Source organism: Petaurus breviceps, unplaced genomic scaffold (assembly GCF_028583685.1).
Source record: "Petaurus breviceps papuanus isolate PSGF00001 unplaced genomic scaffold, PetGlider_PUasm1.0 214, whole genome shotgun sequence".
NCBI classification, from domain to species: Eukaryota; Metazoa; Chordata; class Mammalia; order Diprotodontia; family Petauridae; genus Petaurus; species Petaurus breviceps.
Window position 1 is genome coordinate 14339090 of NW_027185863.1, and position 26495 is coordinate 14365584.

The following is a 26495-nucleotide window of genomic DNA, read 5'->3' on the forward strand; positions in this document are numbered from 1 at the left end:
CACTCCATCTTCCAACTCCATGCATTTTCACTTTCTGTCCCCCAATACCTGAACTCTCCTTTCTCGTCTCCACCTCCTGGCTTCCCTTTAGGTCTTAACTAACATCTCACCTTCTGCAAGTAGCCTTTTCTGATCCTCCTTAGTGCCAGTGCCTTCCCTCTGTTGATTATCTGGAATTTATCTACATTAGATTACAAGCTCCCTGAGGACAGGGACTATCTTTTGTCTCTTTTTTTGGTGTCCTAAACACTTAGTACAGTATCTGGCACTTAATCAATGCTTATTGATTGATTGACTATATCTTCTTTGTACATAGTGTGTATTTTGTTTCCCCAAACTCCTATTAAACCATAAGCTTCTTTAGAGGAGAGGCTGTCTTTGACACTTTTGGGGGGGCATATCTAGCACTTAGCAAAGTGCCTGGTATATAGTAAATCTTTAACAAATGCTTATTGACTCATTGAGTTAATTAAAAAAAAAACACGTCAGTTAGAAATAAGTAGAACAGAAAAACTTATCAAGTGTAATGTAGTAGGAAAAGCAGTGGAAGATAGGATTATAGACATGGAACTGGAGAGGCCTTCAGAGACCAGAGTCCAACCCTATAATTTTACAGATGAAAAAACAGAAATTGAGTGAGATTAAGATTCTTGCCCATGGGGCGACAGCTAGGTGGCACAGTGAATAGTGCACGGGCCCTGGAGTCAGGAGGAGCTGAGTTCAAATTCGGCCTCAGATACTTAACACTTACTAGCTGTGTGACCTTGGGTAAGTCACTTAACCTCAATTGCCCTTCCTGACCCCCTCCAAAAAGACCAAAAAAAAAATCCTGCCCATGGTCACACAGCTAGTAAGTATCAAAGATATGATTTGAACACAGGTCTTCTAGGTTTCAAGTGTCCAGTGTTCAGTCCACTGTGCCAACAAATCATAAGGCCTGGGTTCTAATGCAACTCACTTCTGTCACTGACTAGCTACATCACTTTGAGAAAATCACTCAGAGTCCTGGGACTTCAGTGTAAAATAAGGAAGCTGGACTTGTGGCCTCTAAACTGCCATCCAGCTATAGAACCTATCATCCTATTTTTCTTTAAACACACATATGAAGTTAGAAATAATCAGGACCAAAATACTTATCCAGTATAATGCCATATTCAACAGTGATTGATCCAACAGTGGATTGAATCACAGAGTCTGAGTTCTAGCCTCACCTCTGTCACTAACTAGTTGAATCACCTTGGAAAAATCACTTGATTCTTCTGGAACTCAGGATTTTTATGTGTACCACAGGGAATTTTTGCCTCTTTTCAGTAGCCTTATTTGACTTTTGGAACTGACAGAGACATAAGATTGACATAGTACTTACGACGGTGGGTGAGTTTTGAGGATGAAACAGACAGGGACTGAAAGGGAAACTGGCTGCTGAGGCATTTCTGTGCCCCTGCTGTTGTGACAGTCAGCTGGTACCATGTGGGTGTTAGGCTCTGATGTACTTTATCAGCATTTCCCTCCCCATTTCAGGGCTGGGAGCTACAGGAACAGATGGGGTACGGAGTTCCACACCTCAACAGAGTAGAAGATGCTGGGACTCTAGGAAGCAACCCTATGTTCTGGTTTGCACATGTGATAGTGACAATAAAAATCACTGCAAGCTTCCACAGCACACTGAAATCTCAGAATGGATAATTGATCATAAGTTAGCTATCTGTATGCAGTTCCCTCGTCATAGGAAAACAACAGACGGTCTAAAATGAGACAGTAAACATCCAGGTTAGCTCCCCTTCCCAACTTTTTGTTATAGCTGTGAGACAAGACAAGTGTAACCAAATCTAGTCCAAAGAGGATTTCTACCTTCAAAAGAAACTAAGTCTGAGAAATGAATGGAACATATAGTCTATGTTACATCTGAGTAATTTTTTTTTACAATTTTAAAAATTTGTAATTAAATTAAATTTTTACAATTTAAAAAATGTTTACAATTTTTAATTATTTTATCAAGATAGAGAACTCCTAATGTGGAAACTCCTTCCATCATTGCAGATCAACAAGTCATCTGCAATCTATAGTCTTAAAGATCTGCCTAGGAAACTGCCAGACTATGTGGCTTGCTCATGGTCACACAATTCATATGTGCCAGAAACAAGATTCGAACCCAGGCCTTCCTTAGTTCAAAACCAGACCTCTATACGGTATACTAAGGATCACTGGCTTTGGAATCAGAGGAGTTGAGTTCAAATCCTATCTTTGTCTGGTATGATCTATGTGTCCTCGAGCAGTCTGCTTAACTAATCTGGGCCTCACTTCCTCATCTGTAAAATGTCAGGGTTTATTCTGATGGCCTCTAACATCTCTTCTAACTTCAATTCTATGATCTTCTGAACAATCAATGCTTCTAATTTTTCCTTTTTATCTTAATCAAGTGAATTATTTACAAAATAACTTCACACAAAATTGTGATCGACAATATTCATCAAAAAAATAAATGGGGGGTGGCAGCTAGGTGGTGCATTGAATATATATTATGTATTATTACTATATTAGGAAATGCCCAAAGAATGATTATTGGAGGTCAGAGTGAAAAAAAAACGTAAAGACAATGGGAGAGAGAGAGCTCAAGCCTCATTAAATGCCAAATAGTTGTGATTGTGAGGCAAAAAAGGACTAAGTACAAGCACACAGAGAGGCTAATAACTAGATGGTTGGTCATGGGATAATGAATTTTCTTGACCATAAAAAAATTAATTCAAATTGACTACTCTGTAAAAATCCATCAAGATAATACACTAAGGAGTAAAGGGATTAAGATCTGGAAGGTAGAGGGGATGGCCAAAGACTGATAAAACCACAGATTTTGATATTATTAAAGTACTGCCCCATTAATTAAAAAAAATAGACCCAATGAATGCAGAAAAGGAAATGATAAAGTAATTTTGTTCCTTCTCATTTGATTCTGATAAGACTCTGATAGTCAATGCCAAATACATAGCATGTACAAAAATAAGGGAAAATCTATGTGAAATGCTGCAAAGGTAGAAAGTAAAACAAGGGGTAATGCATATAGATTGACTATAACAATCTAAATATAAATGTTTACATATCTGAACATGCAACTATAAGCATTTTGACTGAGAGGCAGCGTGGTACAGGGAAAGGATGTGGTATTTGGAGGCAAAGGACTTTGGTTCAGATCCCACCTTTCCCCTATATTTCTTCTGTGACCTTGAGCAAGTAATTTAATGTCTGTGGGCCTCAGTTTCATCATCCTTAAAATGACAGGGTTGGATTCCATGGCCTCTAAAGCTATGAGTCTACAAAGTTATACTAATATGATACAAGTTGCTATTAATGCTTGTATGTTCAAGTCAATTTTGTGTTATAGTTCATTAAACACTATATGTATTCATATATTTTATGCTATATATTTGATGTATTACATTATTTATTATGTTATAATGCTACATTATATCATAGTATATCATTATCTCATCTCATGTTATATATTACATTATAGGATGTTACATTACATCATTTTACATGAAACATTTATTATCATGTAATTGAAATTTGGGGATGTGAACTTTCGAAAATCTTGGAGATAGGACTGCAACATACTTCTTGGAAAAGCTTAGAGATTTTTTGTGTGAAAGAGGAAAGTTAATGGTAAATGTGAGAACTTCAAGCAGCCTCATAGACAATGAAACAAAGGATAAAATGGAACTACAAAGGACCAAATATGGCTGGGACTTGGAAAATAGCTGTGCATTTACTTTGTGAGCCAGAGGTAAAAAGCCCAACTTTGGCAGGCTGGAAGCAAGGCGGGAAAATGTAATAACCCTTCCTGATGATAAGAGCTGGAACAAAAGCTCTCAACCTGAATGGAAGTACAGGCTAAGAATCAATCATACTGCTTCAGGAGGCATAATGAGACAGAAAGGCTCAAAATATCTCCTCTCAGTAGTCACATCGGGCGCTGGCTAGAGTGTTATCAATAATATGCTGAGCCTGCAGATACTCCACATAGAATAAGACAATCATCCCACTGCTTCTACAGCAACACGAAGTAGATGAGAGCCAGGGCTGAGGTAAGAAGTACAGCCAATATCTACAGCCAGGAGTCACGATGCGAAAGAATTTGGAAAAACCAAGACATCAGTGGGAGGCATGAAGAACACCAGGGCATTGGGATAGGAAATGAAACAGCTAGATGGAATGACGCTAATAAAGAAGGCACCTAAGTACCTCCTTCACTCTGTCCTACATAGAACCTTCTTTATTTATGACAGGATTCCAGTGACAGAATATTGTGTCTTTGTGAACTATGTTCACATGGATGTGCACAACAGCTAAATTTGATGTGGAACATGATATTTTATCAGCATAAGATAAAGCACAGAGCTGTAACTAGCACTGGGTGAAGAGGGCTTTGTCACAGGCTGATTTTGCTTATATCTGCAGTTGAGAGGTATGTTTCCCCACAGCAGTGACCATAGTCCCTGTATCTCATCTTTTGCAATGGACTTCCCTCTCCTAGTATGGTAACTGCCGGGATGGAACTGTCTTTTGCACCACTGAATTGTGCCTGTAGCCCAACCTCTGGCCAATTGAATTTACCCTAATCACAGTTATGGCTATTTAAGTCTCTTTTGAAGCATAACACTACATGAAAATTCTAACTGGAGACTGACATTTATAGGAGTGTAAAAAAATCTTACAGAATTATCATGTGTTTTGGTAGTCTACTACTTCCTGCTGTCATCTGATTTCCAGTTTCTCTGGTGAGAAGAGAAAGCTAATGTCCCTTTGATTGCACACCTCACACCTTCCATCTCTTGCTGGGCTCAGTGTACTCCATACCTCCAGGATCAAATACAAAATTCTCTGTTTGGCATTCAAAGCCTTCATAAGCTAGCCGCCTCATACCTGTCTAGTTTTCTTCCACCTTACTCTCTGCCACATACAAACTAGCTTTCTTGCTTTTCCACAGACACTTTTATTTCTTTACTCATTTCTGCTCTGTGGGCATTTTCTCTGGTTATCCCCCATGACTCAAATGATGTCCTTCTTTAACCTCTGCCTCCTGCTTATCCCGCTTCCTTTAAATCAGAACTAAAATCTCTTCTTTTATAAGAAGCCTTTCCCAACTCTTCTTAATTCTACTTCCTCCCCTTTGTTAATTATTTCCTACTTATCCTGTATATGTTTTGAATAGATTTATTTGTTTGCTTTCTCCCCCATTAGATTATAAGCTCCTTGGGGGCAGGGGTTGATTTCTGCCTCCTTTTCTATCCCCAGTGCTTAGCACAGTGCTTGGCACATAATAAGCATTTAATAAATGTTTATTGAATGATTATATATATATATATATATATATATATATATATTTAGAAGACTGATAACACTTTTTATTCCTTCTGAGTTTCTTATCAATGTTTCATTTCCTTTTGAGTTTTTTTAGTTGCATGCTGTAGTGATTATAGGTGGAGTTTGGACTGATAGGTTCATAGGTACAGGAATAAAAGATGGTTGTACTGAAGCCCTTAGCTTATTTAGCTGACATGATTATTTTATATTTGCTTCTTTAACGCCATACAGGCACAACTCATTCTTTTTTTCTTTTGCTGAGCCACTATCAATGGTATTTTATATTTTCTCTCTTCTTTATTTTTTAGTTTACATCATCCATTTCCACAAGATTGTGAGTTACAAATTTTCTCCCCATTTTTGCTCTACCCACCACCCCAGAACAGCGTTCCCACTGAATATCCCCTCTCCCAATCTGCTCTCTCCCATATCTTCCCCCATGCCCCTCTGACTTTCCAGTAGGGCATGGTGGATCTCTATGCCCCAGTGCCTGTGTATCTTATTTCCTAGTTGCATGTAAATTAATAGTAACAATAGTATATATATATATATATATATATATAAACATTTGATTTTAAAACTTTAAATTCCAGATTCTTTCCCTTCCTCCCTTGTCACCCACCCTTACTGGGCAGATAAGCAATTCAATATAGGTTGTACATGTGTAACTAAGAAAAATATTTCCATAGTGGATATATTGTGAAAGACTGACTATATTTCCCTCCATCCTATCCTATCCCCAACTTGTTCTATTCTCTACTTTGATCCTGTCCCTTTTCAAAAGTGGGTGCTTCCAACTTCCCTCCCCCCAGCCTACACTCCCTTCCATCATCCCCCCCTCTCATCCCCTTCCCCCCTACTGTCCTGTAGGGTGAGATACCCTATTTAGTGTGTATGTCATTCCCTCCCTAAGCCAAATTCAATGAGAATAAGGTTGACTCATTCCCTTTTGCCTTCCTGTTCTTCCCCTCCATTGTAACAGTGAATTTCCCTTGTGTCTTCTATATGAGATAATTTACCCCATTCTGTCTCTCCCCATCTCCTCTCATTATATTCCTCTCTCACCTCTTAATTTCACCTTTTAAGTATCATCCCTTCCTATTCAATTGGTCCTGTGCCCTCTGTCTATGTATACCTGCAGACATATATACACACACTCACATATGTATTCATATGCCCATATACCATCCTATATAGACATATGTATGTATGTATACATATATATGTATACACATATACATTACTATTCCCCTCAACTATTCTCATACTGAGAAAGTTACATATTATAATATATATACATATCATAAGTTACAATTATTGTTTTTTCCATGTAGGAATATAAATAGTTCAACTTTGATAAGTTCCTTATGATTTCTTTTCCCTGTTTACTTTCTCATGCTTCTCTTGCTTCTTGTATCTGAATGTCAAATTTTCTATTTAACTCTGGTTTTTTTCATCAAGAATGCTTGAAAGTCTTCTATTCCACTGAATGACCATATTTTCCTCTGAAACATGATACTCAGTTTTGCTGGGTAGGTAATTCTTGGTTTTAATCCTAGCTCCTTTGACCTCTGGAATATCATATTCCAAGCCCTTCAATCCATCAATGTAGAAGCTGCCAGGTCCTGTGTTATCCTGATTGTGTTTCCACAATATTCAAATTGTTTCTTTCTGGCTGCTTGTAATATTTTCTCCTTGATCTGGGAATTCCAGAACCTGGCTATAATATTCCTAGGAGTTTTCTTTTTGGGATCTTTTTCAAGAGGTGATTGGTGGATTCTTTCAACCTCTATTTTGCCCTCTGGTTCTAAAACATCAGGGCAGTTTTCCTTGAGAATTTCTTGAAGAATGATTTCTAGGTTCTTTTTTTGATCATGACTTTCAGGTAGTCCAATAATTTTAAAATTATCTCTCCTGGATCTATTTTCCAGGTAAGTTGTTTTTCCAATGAGATATTTCACATTGCCTTCTTTTTTTTATTTGTTTGGATCTGTTTAATAGTATCTTGATTCCTCATAAAGTCATTAGCTTCCATTTGCTCCAATCTAATTCTGAAGGAATGATTCTTTTTCAGTGAGCTTTTGAGATTCTTTTTCCATTTGGTAAATTTGGCTTTTTAAGGCATTTTTCTCCTCATTGCCTTTTAAAGCCTCTTTTGCCATCTGAGTTAGTCTATTTTTTAAGGTGTTATTTTCTTCAGTCAGGTTGTAGATTATTATTTCATAATTTTCTTGCATCTTTCTCATTTCTCTTCCCAGTTTTTCCTCTACTTCTCTTATTTGGTTTTCAAAATCCTTTTTAAGCTACTCTAAGGCCTAGAACCAGCTCATTTTTTTTGAAGCTTTTGGTGCAGGAGTTCTGACTTCTCTGTCTTCCTCCTATTCCATGCTTTGATCCCTTTTTGTCCCCCAAATAGGAGTCTAATGTTGGATTGCTCTGTTTGCTTTGCTTCCTTTGCTTGCTCGTGTTGCCACTCAATTACTTGACTTTCAAGCCTTTTGCCACAGTAGAACTCTGCTATCAAAAAGGGGAGCTTTATCCCAATCGCTGGGGTTTTTGCAGCTGCTGGAGCTATTAGTTGGGTGCCCTCTCTGAAGCCTCAACATGCTCTGACAAACTGGTCATGCACCCCAGGAACTCCACCCTAGACAGCAATCCAGATCCAAGCAGGTTAGAGCAAGAGCGATTACCCTGTGAATGGTTGCTTGGTCCCCCTACAATCTGCAGGCCAGGAGCTCTGAAGTAGCATAGCTGCGGAGCCTCAGCTGCTTCTTGCCCTGGGGGCAAAGGCTGGATAACACTCCTGAACTCCCTGTTCCCACAAAGTCTACACTGACCTCTCACTTTGTCTTTGGCATGTATGTGTTGATAATTCTGGAAACCACCACAGTTGCTGGTGATCTGAAGTCCCTCCAGCCATGGTTGGTCAGGCTGCCCTGAGGCTAAAACCTTGGGCTCACCTGGGGCTGGGCTCAGCTCCCAGAGCACTGGGCTGGCTCCTTCCTGCTGGCCTGCTGGGCTTTCTTCAGTAGGGGGTTAACTTATCTCTGTCATTTTGTGGGTTCTGTAGCTCCAAAGTTTGTCTAGAGTCATTTTTTACATGAATTGGAGGAGGTAGAAGCCAGAACCCCATGGAAGTCTTGTTTCTACTCTGCCATCTTGACTCCGCCCCCACACAACTCATTAGTCTATCAATGATAAAGGGATTTGGTAAAAGCTAAATTACTGCACACAAGAACATTTTAATTCCACATTCAAGAACTACCATTAAGCCCTTGAACACAGTCCCTGTCTCAGAACATGAGCAGATCCTATGCTCAAAATGTCTACTGTAAGACATCCTGAAGATTTTGGTGTCAGTCAGTCTCCTTTGTGGGCCTCCTATAAAGAAATAGAGATTGCTTCTGACAGTCTACTGAGCCCAAATATATGCCACAGTAAGATTCTTGTTGTGTTGGTTGCATCTGAGATTAAATCACTTTTAATTTTATAACTCACATTAATATAGTATATTCTGGTATGCAAAGCAGTTTCCTCATAATTATGATCTCCATTTTAAAGATGAAGAAACTGATGCTCTGAGGAATTGTCTATATTAATACTAGAAGTGTTGATATTACACATTGAAGGTTGCAAAGCACTTTTCTTTCTTTTTTAAATTTTTATTTATTTATTTTTTAGTTCTCAACATTAATTTCCACAAAATTTTGAGTTATACATTTTCTCCCCATCTCTCCCCTATCCCCCACCCTAAGATGGCAAGCATACTGAACACCCCTTCCCTTAATCTGCCCTCTCTTATATCCCCATTTCCCCCTTACTTTCTTGTAGGACAAGATGGATTTCTAACCATATTGCCTCTTTATCTTATTTCCCAGTTGCATATAAAAACAATTTTTAACCATCCCCACTGGGAAAACAAGCAATTCAATATAGGTTATACATGTATAGTTATGCAATACTACCATAGTAGTCATGTTGTGAGAGACTAAATGTATTTCCCTCCATCCTATTCCACCCTTCCATTTATTTTATTTTCTCCTTTGACCCTGTCCCTTTTTTAAAGTGTTTGTTTCTAATTACCCTCTCCCTCAATCTACCCTCCCTTCTATCATCCCCCCTCTTATCCTCTTCTTCCCTACTTTCCTGCAGGGTAAGATACCCAATTGAGTTATTGTTATTCAATATTACATTTAGTTATATGAGTTATATTGAGTTATCATGCTATTCCCTCCTTAAGCCAAATCCAGTGAGAGTAAGGTTGACCCATTCCCTTTCACCTTCCTGCTCTTCCCCTCCATTGTAACAGCTTTCTCTTGCCTCTTTTATGTGAGAAAATTTACCCTATTCTATCTCTCACTTTCTCCTTCTCCCAATATATTCCTCTCTCCTCTTAATTTTATTTTTTAGATATCATCCCCTCATATTCAACTCATCCTGTGCCTTCTGTGTATGTATACATGGACACACATATACACATAACCCACCTATACATACATATATATGTATACATATTTATGTATATACATGTATAGTCCCTTCAACTGTCCTCATACTGAGAAAAGTCTCATTAGTTACAAATATCATCTTTCCATGTAGGAATGTAAATAGTTCAACTTTAATAAGTTCCTTATGATTTCTCCTTCCTGTCTATCTTTTCATACTCCTCCTGCTTCTTGTATTTGAAAGTTAAATTTTCTCTTCACCTCTGGTCTTTTCATCAAGAATGCTTGAAAGTCCTCTATTTCATTGAATATTATCCATATTTTTCACTGAAACATTATATTGGTTTTGCTGAGTAGGTAGTTCTTGGTTAATCCTAGTTCCTTTGACCTCAAGAATATCATATTCCAAGCCCTTCAATTCCTTTCTGTAGAAACTGCTAGATCTTGTGTTATCCTTATTGTGTTTCCACAATACTCAAATTGTTTCTTCCTGACTGCTTGTAATATTTTCTCCTTGACCTGGGAACTCTGGAATTTGGCCATAATATTCCTAGGAGTTTTCTTTTTGGGACCTTTTTCAAGAGGCAATCGGTGAATTCTTTCAATTTCTATTTTGCCCTCTGGTTCTAGAATATCAGAACAGTTTTCTTGATAATTTCTTGAAAGATGATGTCTAGGCTCTTTTTATGATCATGGCTTTCAGGTAGTCCAATAACTTTTAAGTTACCTCTCCTGGATCTATTTTCCAGGTTAGCGGTTTTTCCAATGAGATATTTCACATTGCCTTCTATTTTTTCATTTGTTTGGATCTGTTTTATAGTGTCTTTATTTCTTATAATATCAATAGCATCCATTTGCTCCAATATAATTTTTAAGGAATTATTTTCTTCAGTGAATTTTTGAAATTCCTTTTCCACCTGGACAACACCTGGACAAAAAACAGAACAAACCTGTTTTTTAAGGCATTCTTCTCCTCATTGCCTTTTTGAGCCTCTTGTGCCATTTGAGTTCATCTATTTTTTAAGGTGTTATTTTCTTCAATATTCTTTCGGATCTCCTTTAGTAGATTGTTGAGCATCTTTTCATGATTTTCTTGCATCATTCTCATTTCTCTTCACATTTTTTTCTCTACTTCTCTTACTTGATTTTCAAAATCCTTCTTGAGCTCCTCCATGGCCTGTGACAAACTCATTTTTTTTTGGAGGCTTTTGATGTAGAAGTTTTGACTGTGCTGTCTTCTTCTGGTTCTATGTTTTGATAATTTTTGTCACCAAAAACTATTCTGTAGTTTAATTTCACTTCCACTGTTTGCTCATCTTGCCAGTCAATTACCAGACTTTTGAGCTTTTGCCACAGTAGAACTCTGCTTCCAGAGTGGAGAGAGTTGTGTCCCAAATTTCTGGGGTTTTGTGCAGTTTTTGTCAGAGCTTCTTCTAGGCACCTGCCTCAGAACTGTGAGGAGGAAGTCCTCTCTATAGCTGCCACTATCTCTTCCACACCAGTGCTCCTCACCACAGGACCACCACCCAAGACTGTGACCCAGATCAAAGCAGGGCAGAGCAAGAGAATCCTGCCTCAGCACCAGAATAGAGAGTCCTGCAATTGCCCTCTGGACAGTTGCTTGGTCCCCCCATGATCTATAGGCTTGGAGCTCAGGTGGCAGCTGCTGCAGCCACTGGCACCTCCACTGCCCCAGGGGCAGGGGCCACACTGCGCTTTTCTCTCATCCAGGATCAACAGTGTTCCCCACTGACCTTTTTTCTCTTTGTTGTTTATGGGTTAAGAAGTCTGGAAACCACCACAGTTGCCAGTTGTTCACTCTCCTGAAGTCTTCTCTGGGGTGCTTCTTTGGGCTGCTGATCTGGATCAGCACAGCTCACAAGGAACTGTACTCCACTCTCAGCCTGGTGCAAAAGACCCTTCTTGTCAGCCTTCTGGGCTGCCTTCAGTGGGAGATTTGTTTCTCTCTGTCACTTTGTGGGTTCTGTAGCACTAAAATTTGTTTAGAGTCATTTTTTACAGGAATTGGAGGTGGTTGGAGCACTGGAAAGCACTTTCTTTTTCTTTTTTTTTTGGAAGGGGGAAGGCAGGGCAATTGGGGTTAAGTGACTTGCTCAAGGTCACACGGCTAGTAAGTGTTAAGTGTCTGAGGCCAGCTTTTAACTCAGATCCTTCTGACTCCAGGGCCAGTGTGCCACCTGGCCTCCCATACAAAACACTTTTCTAATTCAATGCTCACAGTAATACTGTAAGGAAAATGCTTTTTTTTTGGTCTGAGTCTAGTGTCTAGAACTCCTGGTATGGAAATTCTCTCCAGAAATATAGATTGTTAACTCAATTCTAACTTAAAGCCTCAAGAATTTCTTGGGGGACATTGAATGACTAAGTGATTTATCCATGGTCACACTGCTAGTATATGTCAGAGACAGGACTTGAACCCAGGTCTTTCAGACTCCAAGATTTAATCTCTATTCACTATACCAAGCTGCTTCTCCCATTAGGTAGTTCAGATATTATTATTCCTATGTGATGGATGGCGACATTGAGATTCAGTGAGGTAAAGAGACTTGTCTACAGTTACACAGTGAGTCTCAGAAGTAGAACTTGAACACAGCATTGCCTATTTCCAGGTACAACATTCTATCCACTATGCCAAAATTCTTGAATAAACTTGTGGAATTGTTGAAAGTATACTTCTTAATAGTATGAAATAAAGGTGTGAGATCAGTAGTGACCCTTGGAGTACTGGAACCCAGATTGAGCAGGTTTAATGTAAGGAGTAGGGCATGCTTTGGAAAGCATTTTGGTACCAGTGACTTCTGGTAAGTTATCTCTGACCCTTGAAAACCTGGGGAAAGAACGTACAAATTTTGGTCTGGGTCATAACTGTAGCCACAACAGGTCTTATTTTTTTAAAATGTTTTTATTGATATCTTTCGTTTTTTTAATATTCTCATAATTTCCTCCAGTATCCTCCCCTCTTTACCTTTTTCTTTCCCTCAACATAAATGGTAATTTTCAGTTAAAAAAAAAAAAAGAGGAAGACACTTGGGGCAGCTAGGTGGCGCAGTGAATAGAGCACTGGCCCTGGAGACAGGAGGACATGAGTTCAAATCCAGCCTCAGACACTTAACACTTACTAGCCGTGTGACCTTGGGTAAGTCACTTAACCCCAATTGCCTGTAGCAGCAAGCACCCCAGCGTCCCCAGGGTGACTGCCAATACAGGTTCTTGGATCTGCTTTGATAAAGGAAAGCAACTCAAAATGGGTTAACAAGCTTCAAATTTAATCAGTCAAATATGTATCATTTACCTAGTTCAGGGGAAAAAGGTCAGCACCCTGAACTTCAGAGTATGCAGACAGAATTATCAAGACAGGGAAACAGATCAAGTAGACCGTTTCCAAACTGTCCAACCATTACATTCATACCAAATCAACATCTGGGTTTTTCAAAGCCGGGAGGCTCTCAACAACGGCTTCCCAGAGTCTCATCTGATCAAATCACAGAACACTTCTCAAAGTGAGCCCCAAAACAAAGCCTCACATCAGGGCTTATATAGCCTTCTCCTGGCTCAGAGGATGTAACAACCTTCTGGACCCACTGGCCAATCAAAAAGTATCTACTGAAAAACAAGCCTCCCACCCCAGGCTCCAGGTGCGCTTTAGCCTAGGGGCAGGGAAGATCTTTAAATTTGCATTTCCATTACATAGCCCTACCCTCCAAAAAGAAAAAAAAAGAGCAAGAAAAAAATCAGCATAATAGATCAATACATCAAAAAAAGGCTGAAAATAGTGCAATGTGCAATACGTCTTTCTAGTCATGCTTTTTCTTTATAATTTTGCAATATTTACTTTTGATGTGTGTGTATGTGGTTGTTCTTTCTATTGGCATTGCTATAGTAGTTATGTATATGGTTCTCTTGACCCTCACAGCATGTGTCAAGGTGAAAAGCTTCTGGCACAGTGGAGAAAATATTTAGTGAATAGCTCTTGAGCATGGGACAGATGGGATATGTAAACATTGTATTGGACAGATGGGTGATGGACTCTTGTTGACCAAAGATAATCAAGTTCAGATCCCTAAATCTACAGAGGTAGAGATGAGTACTGTGATCCTGGAAACCAGGAAAAAAAAGATCTCCAGGGAAAGTTCTCTCTTTTTGGTGAAGGGAAGGGCTATCCTATAATGAGGCTTCATCCTTGGAGAGAGGTGCTATAGGCCAACAAAATAGGGAGTTCTCGTGTTCATATTCAATGCAGTAGCATCATTTATCGTTCAGAAATTTAAATTTCACAAACAGGACCAACACCCTGGCAAGACCATTGTTGTTTTGATGTCGAACTTTGTTAGTTAATACTTAATACCACAAATTAGGGATTTCTTATATGACATGATATGAGATTGCATGTGCAATTCTCAATAAGTCCCTTTTTTTTTTTTTACAAAAAAAGTAGAAGCAAAGGCAGGTAATAGATATATATGTATTTGTATCTAGAAATACATACATATGTGTGTGCGTGTGTGTATATATGCATATATACATATGTAAAAAGAACAACATAGTCCTATGAAAATAAGGAATGAGGAAAGCTAGTATGACCTGGGACTTGAGATAAATACTAATGATTCTACAAAGAGATTTTTTATTCCTATTAAGAGCAGATGATAAAAATTGTAATGGACAACAGAGTGGAAATAGAATTAGCCAGCCCATTTTTCTTCTGATTTCTCTAACATGGAGATTGATAATTTAGACTGGAAAGATAGAACAAAAGTGTTTTCCAGAGACTAGAAGCTGAAGGCAAGTAAAGTAATTAATAAGAGAACATTAGCTATCCATGATAAATTTAAGTCACTGGGCATGCATAAATGATATCCAACAATACTGAGAGAACTTGTGGATATGGTCGCTAGTTGACTGTCAGAGAAGAGGAAAAGTGTTATTGGATTGAACACACACAAATATATTTTTGATTTTAAAAAATAGGGGGAAACTCAGTATTTTGCACTATAGACTGGTGAGGTCAACTTCAAGTGAAAAAGACCTTGGAGTTTTAGTAGTCTGCAACCTTAATATGAGTTAATAGCATAATGTGGCAGCCAAAACTTATACTGTGATCTTATCTTGAATTCACAAAAAGTGTATTTTTCAGAGTGAGGGAAATGATAGTGTTATAGTAATCTGCCCTGGCCAGACCAGATAGGGCATTGTGTCCATTTCTGGGTCTTAAATTTCAGAAGCATCTTTGATGAGTTGTAGCATGGCCAGAGGAGAGGGGGTCAGGATGATGAGGGGACTTGAAACCAAAAAATAGGAGGATTTATTGAAATATTTAGGGATATATCAGCCAGACAGAACTGGTCTCTAACCTTCAAATGGCTGGGGCTGAACAGAGCACAGCAGGCAAGAAACAGAAGAGTCAGGAATCAAACAGAAGTTTAGTTTGTTTGTGAGAGAAATGGCTTGCAAGCAGTCTTCCTTCATACAAAAGGAAGGAAAATAGGCACATGTGCTACCTCTCCCCCCCCTCCCAGTGGGGGACCTGCTTTAGTGTGGGCTAATCTCAATACATATATACCAATGGCTACACAATGAACTGTAGCCCTGATGGGGTAACAGCAACGATGAGATAAGTTTGATTCTTTTTTTTTTTTTTTTTGCTTTTAGGTGGACAATTGGGTTTAAGTGACTTGCCCAAGGTCACGTGGCTAGTAAGTGTGTCTGAGGCCAGATTTGAATTCAGGTCCTCCTGACTCCAGGATCAGTTCTCTATTCACTGTGCCACCTAGCCGCTCCTGATAAATTTGATTCTTAATAGGGCTTCGTGACCAGAACATGTTTACTGCAGGGACTTGTCCAAGCTCAGAGAACAACTGGTGCTGGTATGAAACAACTCTGGGATTTTGCTGTGGCTGAGTTCATCCAGAGGCTGTGCTCAAAGGATTGTTGTTAAGCCAAGCTCAGGGCACAGATTGGTTGCTGGGCCTTAGTTTTGGAAAACATGTTGTCTCTGATAGTTTAAAAAAAAGGGAGAGAGGGGAATTAAAAAAAAGGGACAATCTCAGCATGAGGATCCTGACAGTTATTTAGCCTGGAGAAGAGAAAGCTGACAGAGTATTAGACTATTTTCTCCAAATATTTGAAGAACTATGCAAAAATGAAACAGGTTATCTCAGGCGACAACGAATTTCTTATCATTGGATATCTCAAACAGAAACTGAAGGACTACTTGTTGGGTCATATTATAGATAGCATTCATGCTTTGCACTTGGGTTGAAGTAGATGACCACTGTAGTTCTTTTAATTCTGTGATTCAAGGAAAGTTCTTGCCAAGAACAAAGACTGGAGAATTTGGGAAACACATGCTCTATAATATCTAAAGGGATCAACAGAATATGAGCCTGCAGGAAGAATTGAAGAAATCTATATCATCTCAACACTGCCATTATTTAAGTGATTAAAAAAAAAAAGACATGTGTAATTGGGATTGCCATCAATGCTTGCTGTATCGAATATAAAGCTGTGGCAATTCATGATGTGGCTACTCCAAAAACAAAGGAAAATCTTTCTGAAGCTTCGCCAATAAATCTACCAATAAACATTTATTAAGCCCCTACTATCTACCAGACACTGTGCTAAGCAATGAAGAGACAAAAAGAGACAAAAGACAGTCCCTGCCCTCAAGGAGCCTAAAATCTAATGAGGGAGAAGGTAAACAAATGAATCTATAAAAAATATAGAATAGATAGGAGATAATTAACAGAGAGAAGGGACCAGAATTAAGAGGAGATGGGAATGGCTTCCTGTAGAAGGTAAGATTTTAGTTGGGACTTAAAGTAAGCCAGGGAAGCCATTGGGTAGAGAGACAAAGGAGAACATTTCAGACATGGAGGACAGTCAGAGAAAATGCCCAGGAACAGAGTGTCTTGTTTGTGGAACCATAAAGAAACTAATGTCACTGGATAGAAGAATATGTATTGGGGAAAGGTAGGAAAAGGCTAGGTCCTGAAAGGCTTTGAATGCCAAGCAGGGAATTTTTGTATCTGATCTCGAGGCGATAGAAAACTATTGGAGTTTATTGAGTAGAGGGTGATATGGTCAGACCTGTACTTTAGGAAAAATCACTTTAGTGGCTGAATGGAAGGTAAATTGGAGTAGGGAGAGACTTAAGGTAGGTAGATGTACCAGCAGGCTATTGCAATAGTCCAGGCATTAAATAATAAGGGCCTGCACCAGAATGTGGCAGGGTCTGAGGAGGGATATTGGAGGGATGTTGCAAAGTTGAAATGGACAGGCTTTGGCAATGAATTGGATATGGGGGCTAAGAGAGAGTGAGGAGTCTAGGATGACTCCTATGTTGAGAGCTGGGGGGACTGGGAAAATGGTGCTACCTTTGACAATAATAGGGAAGGTGAGAGAGGAGAAGGGTGTAGGGGGGAAGATGAGTTCCTTTTAGACATCCTGAATGCTTAAATGAAGCTTGCTGTGAATATAAGGCCTTTGTTATCATTGATGCTTCACCTTACTATGTCAGAGCTATGCTCACCCATAGAATAATGGATAGCAGCAAAGAACCTATTTCTTCAAAAAGTCAGTGAATCTGTGATTTTATTGAGGTGGTTATTATCTTCAGTGGTGCAATTCTTCTATACCTGATCCTGCATACGTCTTATTTTTGTGCTCCTATAAATTACCTCCTAGAGAGCTTCCTCTAAACTCCTTAAAATTCCATGGATATCTGTGCATCACTCAGTCTGCCCACTTTTATGTTGCTACAATAGTAGGCCACTGCCTTTTCTAATCAAACACTTACTGGCTATCTTTTATATACCTTCCTTGCACAGAAGTCATTGTTTGTAATAAGCTCCAATCTACTCATGCCTACCATATTTACAGCCAATAAAACCAGGAGAATTTAAATGTTAAAAAAAATGATGATGAGTTTTGAAGGCCAAGATCAGTATGAAACTGTTGGAAGTGGGTTGTTTTCTTTTTAATTCAGTCTAACCCATGATTTTCCTTGAATTAAATTCTGAACTAAACACTGTCCATCGTCAGTGATAATTCAAGAAATATATACTAATGGCCCAACTCAAAGGACTGCCAATCAACCACATGTCATAGTCTGGACAATTTGTGTTCTTTAACCATCTGTTTTTTTCCTGTGTAGATTGTTTGAGCAATTTCTTTTGAGTATTGTGGATCTAATTGAGAAGACTTCATAATATTCTGGGATTAGTCCTCTCCAAATGATAGTATCTGGAGGACCTCATCATTAAGAGGGAATCAACTATATCAAATATTTTATCTTCCAAAAATTTGATAAACACAGAGAGATCTTGAATTCTTAATACTTAGTTCCCAACCAATGGGCCAAGGTTGATAGAAAGAGGTATTACAAAGGACACACAAACCCATAAGCACGTCAAGAATTATCATTTTGATCTTTACTTAGCTTCATAAAACATGCAGCACGACTCAGTATTATCAATTAATAAATATAACTTCTGTAAAATGAATAAATAATTTTTCTTATATTTGTATTTCTGACTGTTTTTCAAAAGTATGTAGATTCTGTTGTGAATCATAAGATACAAATTAACAGTACTACTGAATTCATAGCACTTTTTTCATTTTCTATTTTTTCAATTAATGGATACTAATAGTATCCAATAGTAAAACTACTATTATGTGGGGGGGGGGGAAGAGAGGCATGAATTTAAATTTTAATCTTAAAAAGGAGTTTTTGTACCAGAAGCAGCTAGGTAAACCTGGAATCAGGAAGATCTGAGTTCAAATCTAGATTTAGACACTTCCTAATTATGTGACCTCGGGAAAGTCTTTGGTGCTTGCCTCAGACTTCTCATTTGGGAAATAATAGCACCTACCTTCCAGGGTTGTTCTGAGGGGAAAAAATGAGATAAAATTTTAAAGCGGTTTGCAAACCATAAAACACTATATAGATGACAGTTATCACCATCAACATCACTCACAAAGGATGTTGACCATTGCACAATTTCAATCAATGCTATCACTGTAAAGATGTGGTCTTGGGGTGGTGAGGTGGTGCAGTGAACAGAGCAGCAGCCCTGGAGTCAGGAGGACCTGTGTTCAAATTCGGCCTCAGACACTTAACACAAAAAAGTAGCTGTGTGACCTTGGGTAAGTCACTTAACCCCAATTGCCCTTCCTTCTCCTCTCCAAAAAGCAAAATAATAAAAATAAAAAGATAAAGATATGGTCTTCTATATAAGCTTTTTTTTCCCCAAAAGCTTGCCTTTTTTCTTCTAGTTTTTATCAAGAATTTATTTTTAAAAAATATATAATTTTCATAAACACATGAGAAAGTGGATATATGGATTATATTCAGCAAATATTCCTTTTCTAGTTTATATAGCTTATGTAATTATTTATTTCCTTTTATTCTTTTTGGTGAATGGAGGGTAATAATACTGTCCCTGGTTTTTTCAAGTACTTTGTATCTTTCCTTCTTTCTGGTATCTTAAACATCAATTTTTCAATGCTTTCAAAACTGTGCTGCCTATGGTACAAATTTCTTGTCTGTGCTCTTAGTCTGGTTCAGCTTTTTTTCCTGGCATCCTCTTAAATGACATTTCTGCTTTCTGAGAAAGCACATCCAGTACTGAAGTTTTCAAATGTAATGGTTTCAATGGCATCAAAGCTGAAAGCACATTATTAACTGGCAATTTGGTTTTATTTATGCCTATTTCTTGTCTTGCTAGTTTACCTGTAAATACTCTTGGAATGATCAGGCTTACTTGGGTCTCACACCAAACTTTCTGCAGACTTGTTTTTCTCCTCTATTATTCATTGACGTTTTTTGTGTTTTTTTGCCTTTTGCAGGGCAATTGGGGTTAAGTGACTTGCCCAAAGTCACATGGCTAGTAAGTGTGTCAAGTGTCTGAGGCTGGATTTGAACTCAGGTCCTCCTGACCACCAGTGCTTTTATTCACTGCACCACCTAGCAGCCCCTTCATTGATGTTTTTGAGCTGATTTTGTTCATAATATTCCACCATGTAAAATTTTTCAGATGAGTTTGTTCTAAATTAGTACAGTGCTTGGCTGCCCTCTCTTTTTACTTGGCTAGAGAATCAAGTATTTGCTGGTGCAACAGTTTCTGAACTCTTTTGGCCTCCTTATTCATACAATTACTTTATTTTAGGAAAATTTCTGGAGTAAACAGTGATGAATAATCAATGTCTTTTCCTTTATCCATTTCTCATTTTAAAAAAATCAGTAATAGGTTTGAACAAATTAGTTTGGAGCTATCATAATTGAACATAATATCTTAATTTTATCTTTATACTTTTTCTTAATTTGGAATTGATTTTGACTTTTGCTTTAATTAGTCAATTGTTTGGCTTACACAAAAAAGTGGCTGATTTAGAAATGAATCCTATGATAGTAACTGGTCACCACCTGTATTTAGATTGAATAAATTTCCTTTTTTTGGTCACATTCTGGTGTTTGTCATTTCTACTGCCTCATGAATCTCTTTTTGAAGAAGTTATTCCTTATATATAAATGTGAGTCTACAAGTCTTTGACCTCTAACATTTATTTGTTGTGAACCATATTTTATATGTATTTCACCAGACTAACATTTTTGTTTTTGTAGTAAAACAATCAAATATTGATGAGTGTGTGTGTTAACTTGGTTTGGAGGAGGATAATGGTATTTTCATCTTCTGCAAGAGATTTTGGCATATGTACTGCAATTATCCTCATGATGTTCTTTTTTCTTACACTGATAATGTACAATCTACAAGTAGATATAACCAAGGATCTCATAACATTAGATTTCTTTTGCTTTGAATTTATAAGCTAGATCCCAATTAGTTTGAATAATGAATCCCTTGAAGTGGTCACATATGTTTAAATTTACACTATTCAAAGCTTAAATTATGTAAAATATCATAATTGGTTCCAGCTCAAAGGAAATATTCAGTGGGAGTAATGGGAACACTTCGAGAGATTCCTTTCTTTTTTTTTTTTTTTGCACTAATCAGTACCTATCCGAGTGATGAAACCCATTCTTCCAATTCCTTTATTTGTCTCTCCAAGTGATGGGGTGCTTGGGGTGTCTATGTAACATCAGTTTGTAAAATCAATTTGTAAAACCAGTCTGTAAAATCACATCCTCCCCCTCCCCAGCCTCAGAGCATTAACTCTGCCCCTTCCCCCTGCTAGCACTCTGCCCAGCAACAATTCATGAACTGTTTATTTCTGCTTGGAACAATAACAAGCTACACCTATGAATCCTTCACTAAATCATCTATAAACATTTTAGCTTAGGCAAATGTTATCTGCCCTTAGTATAATGACCAGCTGCACCTATGAATCCTTCAATGCTCTATCTGTAGATTAACTCCTTAGCCAATTATACACATACTGAGTCTCCGTTAGCCTTGGTTCCTAACATCCATCTTGTCAAATATGATACTGATGGGTGGCAGACTAGGCACTTCTCAGTCAACCTTGACCGCTAGCTGACTTAGTGACATTTAAAGCCTAAAACCACACCTCCATGCATCCCCCCCACTTGGGCTATTTCCCAGTGAATTATGGGCAATACGCCTGTGTAGTTGATATTTAAAGTGCATGTTCCTTTAAGCACTGACCACTCCTTAACTCCTCTCTAATCCCACCCTTACTTACCTAGTTAGCATAGTTGACATCTGATTTACTGTTGTGACTCCTTAAAAACTATACCTATGACTTCTTTAAGTTTGCAGGTTCCCTAAGACCCCCTGTCCACTGTAAATCATAACAATAAACTTTTACAATCCTACTCACTAGACTGCTTGGGCCTAGTGAATTCCTTCCAGACTGAACAGCAGGGACTCTGGTCATAGATTGGAGCCCTTGTATAACCTATTGTCCACCCCACCCCACCCCATCACAAGGAGAACCTATGGCCTATATTTCCATTTATCTTCAACTTCCCTTTATCTTCAACTTGCAGTTTTGTTTCTAGAAAAAATATAAATATTTACATGGTTCAATCCCTTCAGTTGTACGTAAATTCATTAGTTAGTCATTAGAAAAGGATCTCACTTTTAGAGTACCAAAAATTAAATCAATATTTATAAATAGTTTAAAACCTGTGTAATTCTCAGTACCCTCTAAGTACTTTCTGCTAATCTACAGCTTCCATTGCAAAAAAGAAAGGGTTCTTAGAGCACTGAGCTCTAAGTCATTTGGTATTTTGTTTGTATTTGTAGGTTGTCATTAACAAACAGGTCATTACCTAATGTCTAAACAATGGTGAGCTTCTCCACCCTTAGCTATTTTTTGTTCCTCGGACCGCAGATAAAAATCTCTTACTAGTACTAGATTGAAAACCTTTCTAGCATGGTAGAATCTCCTAGAACTTACAGTTTGTTTATCTATCTATTTATTAGTTTATTTGTTCATTTATTTATCTGTCCATCCACCTAATTATTTATTTGCATATTTGTTTGTTTATTGGGGCTGGGTCTTCCTCTCTCACTAGGGCTGGAAGTCTAGACATTCCTCACCTGTTGCCATTGCTGACTGGTATGGGTGTTTTGACCTGTTCCACTTCTAACCTGGCCTAGTTCACCACTCCTTATACGCTCTGGTCTACCTCTCCTAAAGGTTCACGATATTGGTACCAGATTTGGTGCAGACTACTTATGACTTTAACCTACTGTGACAGAGAACTCCTGAGCTTAAGCAATCTATCAGCTTCCACCTCCCTAGTAGCAGGGACTACAGGCATGCACCACCACACCCAGACAGAACCTGTAATTTATTAATATAAACCTTGAGAACCAAGTATTACCTCCATGTCACAATGAGATAATTGCTTACTACTCAAGAATTGTGTCATGTACAAAAGAAAACTATGCAAAACCTGACAAAGAATCTCTTGCAATTATTATGGGAGTGAATAAGTTCCCATTACATTTCATTCTAATCACATCTTTCTTTTCTCAGAGGACACTAAATGACATCAGTACATATTGCAGAATTCAAGTCTATTGTTCAGTGTGTGTAATCACACTCTAGTTGTCAAACCTGGAAGAAAAGTAGTAAATGAGACTTCCCTGAATCACAGATTCCAGATTATCTTATATCACCTGTCCTGGAAGCTTCAATGGAGAGAGGCTTCCTTGCACATCCACTGAATAGCAAACATGTATGGTTCTCAACAACAAATATCAAATTGCCTGGTATCTTGAGACAATAAAAAAATTATCTAAGTTCAAGCCATTTATAACCAGCAACAGGATTTTTATCCATCACAGATACCTTTAAAAGGGACATCATTTTGCTACTGCAAAAGAAGGTTTCCAGTATCTTGATGACACTCAATGTAGCTCATCTAGAAACTGTTCACATGAAAACATAGGCTAGAAGTTACTTTTGGTGACCTGGAATTGATGCTATATTAAAAAAAAATTAAGCAGTGTAGTACAGGCTAAATTAGTTGGTATAACCTGCGAAAAGTACTTTTCTATCAAGAATTTATTTTGGATCCACCCAGTGCATTAGCTATCCTTCTCAGCTTTGTATCATCTGAAACCTTATAAATATGCTGCTTATACCTTAATAGCATTCTTGTTTTCGTCCTCTATCACATTCCCCTTCTTCCATCCTCTATCAATAATATCTAAAGATCAAAGTTGGTGATTTGTTTTCTCTTCATTTTTTTATTCTTTTAGCATATGGGAGGGGACAAGAGAGGAACACCCTGGAAAGTAAAGATGACATAAAATATCCTTGAAATTTCTTATAATATCTACATGAGTGAGTTCTCTATGAATCAACATTGACTTCTTCAAATTACAAATTCATTTCTAAGAGAAAAAGAGAGAGATGACTCTAAAGGACAATCTTCTGATGACCTAACCATTGTTGAGTAACATGAGGAAGAAAAGCAGGAAAAGGAGACCAGGGGACAAGATCTACAAGTCAATAAGATAGATACAGTTCCGAAAAGGGAACTCAAAGCTTTGATTCCATGTTAAATACATAGGTAGAAGAAATAATTAAATGTAAGAGACATGATTCAAAGAATAAAAATATAGAATAGAGAGAAAGGGAAAAAAGTAATGAAGACAATAACAAAAATGCTTTTTAGGAAAAGGTGCAAGAACAAAATTTTTTAAAAAACAAGTTGAAGAGGAAGAAAAAGGGCAGATTTTACTTAATCATTTAACTGAGAGAAAAGAGGGGAAGACTTAGAAAAATAGACCAAAAGGAAGAAAGGAAAATGAATTAGTAAAGCTACACTCCAAAACTAGAGAAAGGGAGGACAAATGGCAGGGGGTTGGGGGAAACTTGAGGGTGAGAAGAGAGCTGGTGGAATAAGGTTGTCTATTGCAAGAGTTTTCTAATTATTTTGATTTTTTTTTGTCCTAGACTCCCAAAGTTGTAAGGGATTACCTAATCCACCTCACAATGAAAAATGCATCCCCTATAAAACATAACTTACAAATAGAAGTGCTTTTTCTTAAAGACCTCTAGTGAGAGAGAACCCCTTCTTCCAGAGGCAGCTCATTCCACTTTTGGAAACTTCTAATTAGTCACACATTTTTTTCCTTATGTGAAGACTAAACTCTCTTGTTTGCAGCTTTTACCCACTGTTACTTGTTCTGTCTTCTAAGGTGAAACAGAATAAGTTTATTGCCTTTTATTGCCTCTTTATTGCCCTTCAAATACTTGAAAATAGCTATTTTATACCCCACTCCCACCTTGTCAGTATTTTCATAGAGATGTCTCATAAGAGAAGAATCAGTGGCAGAGTAGATTCCAATCCCACTTCTCTCCCAGGTCTGCTCCTAACTCTCTGGAATTTTCCGCCTCTATCCCAACTCCCTTCTTCCCCTGGTAACGCCTCCATCCCAAAGCACCTTCTGAGTGGTGCCCAGAGCCCCTATGTGAGAAAGTACCCAGTTCAGCCATGCCACTTTCTCTCCCATTATAGTGCCAATGCAATATTCACAGCTCCCATAACCACTATAAATATACCTGCATAGTGCTCAATTGCAAAATATAACAGACTCTCCATCTAGAAGACAGAAGCAAAAATCATTTATATAGACACCAGAAAACCAAATCCCCAAACCAGTAAGCCGATTCCATCATAGTAGCAAAGAAGTTAATCCACAACAGCACAGAGAGCCACAGCATCCTTTAGTCTTCCCACAAACCAACATAAGACCCATATTTACTCACAAGCCCATCTGTCTCCCTGGGAATCATGCTGTCCTCCCAACTGTGCAGTCTAGTTCTGACTCCCAGCTTCCTATGGGCTCGGCTCCACCCTCCAGCAAACTCCTCCCACCATAGGCTCCATGTGATTACATTCAGCCTATTAGGGGGCAGAGTTTATTTTCAAAGCAGGGAAGATCTTCAAATTCCCATTCCCATTACACCCATTTACACTCCTGACTCATTAGACTTTTATACCTTGCCCTGGTGTGGGTACCTAGCTACACCTCCCCCCACCTCAGTTTTCAGCTCCTTCTTATTAATTATCTTCCCCTATTAGAAAGTAAACTCCTGGGAGTGAAAATCGTCTTTCTTTTTTCTTGTATTTGTAACCCCAGCACTTCTCACATGCTAAGTTTTTAGTAAATGCTTTATCTATCTGTCTATCTATCTAAAACTTAGCAGAGTGCCCGACACAGAGTAGGTACTTTAAAAATACTTATTGACCTGGTGACTGTCTATCCATGGTTTGTCTTTTGTATCCTAAGAACTGCTGGCCTTTCCATTTGACTTGTAGCTGAAACTTTCTATGTGTGCTGTTTCCTCCATTAGAACATGACCTCCTTCCCATAAAGAAAAATGCTATCCCACTCCAGAAAGGGGACTGATGAATTCTGAATGCAGATCAAAGCATATTTTTAAAAATTTCTTTATTTTTATTATTTCATTTTGTTTGTGTTTTCTTTTGCAACATAGTTAATATGGAAATGTTTTGCACAATTTTACATCTATAATCAATTCGCTTACCTTCTCAAGGAGGAGGAAAGAGCGTGAGGGAGGGAGAGAATTTGAAACTCAAATTTTGAAAAATAATTGTTAGTTTTTTTAACATGTGATTGGAAATATTTAATGAAATAAATAAAATAATTTTAAAAGAATATGACCTGGGGTGGCTAGGAGGTGCAGTGAATAGAGCACTGACCCTGGAGTCAAGAGGACATGAGTTCAAATCTGGCCTCAGACACTTAACACTTAGTAGCCATGTGACCTTGGGCAAGTCACTTAACTCTAATTGCTCTGCCTCCCCCCTCCAAAAAGAAAAAAAAAAGAATATGAGCTCCTTGAGAGCAGGGACTATCTTGCTTTTCTATTTGTACCTCCAGCACCAGCATAATGCTTTGCATATAATAAGCAGTGAACAAAAGGTTCATTAATTCATTCATTCACTTACTCATTTCTCCTTTAACTCTCCTGACTTTCCCTTCTCTTTAGCTCAGCTATTTCCTGAGGGTCGGTTGGAGTAAGGAAGAGACACAGGCAGAGGCCAGTCTTGATTTTGCATAAGATGGGCAACAAAGATGTATTTGCCACAGTTATCTCAGGAGCTATAGACATATTTCCAAATATCTTATTAATTTTTTTTACTTCAGTGTCACTTCTCACTGACCACCCTAAAGAATGAGCCTAACGAATCCATTTGAA

At 38.1% G+C, this 26495-nt stretch overlaps 1 long non-coding RNA gene across 15 annotated transcripts in view; it reads right to left on the minus strand.

Moving 5' to 3' along the window:
* LOC138165769 (uncharacterized) overlaps positions 1-25145 on the minus strand; it is a 90916-nt gene extending 65771 nt beyond the window's left edge. For all 15 annotated transcript variants that reach the window (XR_011169448.1, XR_011169445.1, XR_011169449.1 and 12 more), the window contains exon 1: positions 25038-25145. This is a non-coding gene — a long non-coding RNA (uncharacterized lncRNA). The remainder of the gene's footprint in view (positions 1-25037) is intronic.
* Between the last annotated feature and the right edge of the window lie 1350 nt (positions 25146-26495).